Source organism: Pollicipes pollicipes, unplaced genomic scaffold (genome assembly GCF_011947565.3).
Source record: "Pollicipes pollicipes isolate AB1234 unplaced genomic scaffold, Ppol_2.1 Scaffold_4295;HRSCAF=5057_pilon_pilon_pilon, whole genome shotgun sequence".
Classification (NCBI taxonomy): Eukaryota; Metazoa; Arthropoda; class Thecostraca; order Pollicipedomorpha; family Pollicipedidae; genus Pollicipes; species Pollicipes pollicipes.
Window position 1 is genome coordinate 22,930,741 of NW_023596461.1, and position 3,829 is coordinate 22,934,569.

Sequence of the window (3,829 nt, forward strand, 5' to 3'; positions counted from 1 at the left end):
CCGGAGTCACCCAACAGGTGAGACACATGGACGAGTCAGGCCGGGGGTGGCGGGGACCTCAGGCGGGACTGAGCGGGACTCGCGCCTGACAGCATCAGTGCCAGCCCGGGCAGGGACAGGGCAGTGGCGACCACATCGGCTCTTACTGTGGGGGAGGGGTGCATGCATGTGGTGGTCTCCGCTTCTGACAGATACCGGACAGCGGCGGAACGTCACAGTTCTGCAGCTTTCAGTACGGCTTTACATTTCGTGCCGGGAAAGTTGATATCGGTTAACACACTGATCGTTGACAGACAAATAAGCGTCATCATCCGCATCACTAGGGCAACGCAGATGTGAAAAAACGCAAATCCCCGTTAATGGCACCGAGGTGAGGGTGCCGTTACCAGTTTAAATCTTACAAATGGGGCAAGTGGGCAAGTGAAAAAATGACGCAAACAAATGGGGCAAGGGAGCGCGACAAGCATAAGTCATACTCCCTGAAGCTGGTAGGCGCGAAGGCAGGTAAGAAGTGCTACGCTTTGCCTTAAGTCAAACAAAGTCAGCAGCCAGACATGTGACACAACGTTTGAAAAGACCAGTGGCTAGGGCGTATGCAGGATTGTCCTGCGAGGGGAGCACAGTGCCTGATGGACATAGTTTAATCCCAAAGTTTGATGGCAAAAGCGCGGTACGCATGCGACAAAAATTTTCCACAGGGCGTGCCAAATGATATGCACAAGCTGAAAAGCGCAGATACCCCCCCCCCCCCCCCCATATAGGCGTCTTACATATGCCCCTGGTCAGCTGCGATTAGGCTCGCCGAAATGGCCATCTGTGATGAAGGGCAGTGCGTAACTTGAACTGAGTTCCGACAATCAGAGGGGCCCGCCGGCTCGCTGAAGGCACTGCCAGGCGCGTGCGTGCAGCGGCGTCCGACGATGACGAGGATACGTGGAGTAGCCAATCAGCGTGTCGCGTACCGGAACCGGAGCTATTTCTGGCGGCCGGCCCACAGTAGCTGGTGGGTGGTGGCAAACGATCTATCAGTGGGGAGTACAGGGACACGAGACCCCATTTTTTTCAGTGTGATCACATTTTATTGATTCTCGAACATCCGAAACGTTTGCATTTCTACTTGTTTTGTATTCGAACAACCACACAATGGCACGCACACCGTACACGAGACCCCAACGTACGTCCACGAGGCATTCTAGAACAGCATGTGGAGCAGTGAAAGCATGACTGATGCTTCCTTTCATCGCTCCAACTTAGGATGGCGGGCAAAGGCTACCCAAGCGTAATCTGCCGTCCATAGGGCTACCCAAGCGTAATCTGCCGTTCATAGGGCGCACACCACGGCACGAAAAGAAGGCTAGCACGCTCTGAAGGGAGCAATCGACATCACTCGGAGGACGTCACTCTTCCATCTCTTACGATAACAAAAGCAGGCAAAGTTATCAGACAATTTTGATTGACAATCTCCACGTAAAACCAATGAGCGATGCTCCATTTTCCAGAACGTGCGTGTGCGTAAACCGAGCAGATATGAAGCAAGCACCGCACGGTAGAACGATTGCATATGGTATGTGTTTAAGCATTGTTTCCGTTGCAGAAATGAGGCACAATGAAGCACACCGTGTGCGAAGTATGGTCAACTTAAGCATATGTGCGGCAATGAACGAGTAAACCAATTAAATTAAGGCACGAACGTTGAAATAATCCACAACTGCACTGATCAACCAGATACAAGATGCACTAACACATGCTTTCGTGTATACACGTAATTCGATTCGAGTAAGGAAGGAAAAACAAAATGCATAGGGGCAAAGATAATGGGGAATCTTCTTTGGCCGCTGAAAGCCTAATCGTCTTCTGCTTGAGACACTAGTATTCTGCCGAGAGATCAAAGACCCCTAACTAAAATATCTGTTCTGAAAACGGGGACAAATTGTATTGTATTCGGCTAGTCATGGATTCATGTGATTGCTTTTTTAACATGATGGCTTCCTTAAGCTTATATATATATATATATATATATATATATATATATATATTTAAGGTAAACGAAATATAATGAATATTATATCTAAATGAACTGAAAGTATATCAACAAAAATAGCAATGTTTTATACATAAGTGACGGCTCAGATGCGATTATGTAGTACATGTAAGACGGTGCGTCTCGTGTAGTTAGGCCTCTGAATGCTGGTAAGTTAGGACTTCAAACAGCAGCGAGGTTTTCAAGCGAGTGGTGTCAGATTTTATCATGCATACTTTATTTAACATTAAAGCAGGCACGCCGAAAAAGTTATGCTCGTAGCATTGAAGAAACAGCTTTCAAATTTCAAGTGAAGCACTTAAAAGGCAGATAATGCACTGGAAACCTCATTGCACAATAGCAAGCATGACCAGATACCTTTGCAATGCTGTAGGTTTCATATATTTCAATTGTTGCTTTAACGGCGTTCACCCGGGACTCCTCGATACATTGAAAGCCAGGAATTTCACACACACACACATACACGCACACATACCGTTTGGTTCGTCAATAGAGCCAGCTCTGGCCCAGCTTATAGCTCAATAAGCCGCGGTTGCCACAAAGTGGAACATCCCGGTTTTTGGGGTATTCCTCTGATTCAGCCGATCAGCTGGTGTGCCAAGTCTATTTGGAAGCCTGATGTCCCAACAAGCACGTTAATGCCAAGATCCACACACCCAAAGGTACATCGTAAACACTAAGCGGGCCGTTGTGAACTCCCACTTGCTATCGCTGATTATGCGTTCGCCTTGATGATCCCACTCCCTAACTCTCCTGCATTACCTGACAACAGCCGAATTAAGTGAATAAGTGCACTATCACAACTAAACTAAATTCAACCACGGCACAGGCAACACCGGTCATCGGGGACACGAGTGGTGAAGAATTTCTGTGATGCGTTGGGGGGGGGGGGGGGGGGGGAATCGCCCATAGTGGGAGTTCAGTTCTGCTCTAGCCACTGGCTACACCAGAAGAAATAATTATCAACGAAAAATGAAGCCTTTTCACCGATGCCACCTGATCATGATCCAAAACCAAGGCACTGCCAACGATGACGAAACCTGTCGGCCCCTGGACGCCAGGAATTCATGCCAGGTTCATGACGCAGCGTCCGATCCGTCGGATATCGGCCCCAGTATGTTCCAACCAGGAGTGCCGGCCTCTGCTCCGCTTCGCTCAGCATCTGGTGTGCCATACAGTATACCAGGCTTCTGAGTACGGCTGTAATGAAAATCAGACATCTCAATGAATTTGTAAACAGTCCCAAGCATTAAAGCACATGAGTGCTTACAATCCTACTCAGCTTCAAATACCGAAACTCAACAGCCGGTTGACATGATATCGCTTATTGTTTCTCACCTTACCGCTGGCTATCCATTTTACAATTAGCAGTTGCGGCAACACGAAACACAGAAAGTTTACCTTGAATCCCCCAGTTCCACCACCAGATTCCAGCACCACCTCACGGTACTATGGAGGCTAATCCGCCCTTATCAACGTCAAAATCGCACAAATGAAATGCACGTCCGAACTACTTTCCAAGCGTACGAACTGTTGCTTCCAAGCGTTCAAAGGCACTCCTTTCAGACGCGTTATCTTTTTGTTCGTCTGCCCGTTCGCCACCGCTTTGAGTCAGCCACGGGGCCGACGTCGCGCGGCCTAAGGAAACAGCAACGCGGGGTGTCGGAGCTGTTGTTAAGATTTGCGCGCACGTTCAAAACATGCTACATAGTTTTTCTGAGAAATCGATTCTGACTGAACACAAAACATGAGTAAACGAACATGGGTTAGCCATGTTAATGCAAATTT

General features: G+C 48.2%; 1 protein-coding gene across 1 annotated transcript in view; it reads left to right on the forward strand.

Annotated features, from left to right (window-relative positions):
- The window catches only part of LOC119096295 (actin-binding Rho-activating protein), a 19,619-nt gene continuing 15,790 nt past the window's right edge, over positions 1 to 3,829 (forward strand). The window contains exon 1 of the mRNA XM_037219123.1: positions 1 to 17. The gene's annotated coding sequence lies outside the window, so the exon portion shown is untranslated. The remainder of the gene's footprint in view (positions 18 to 3,829) is intronic.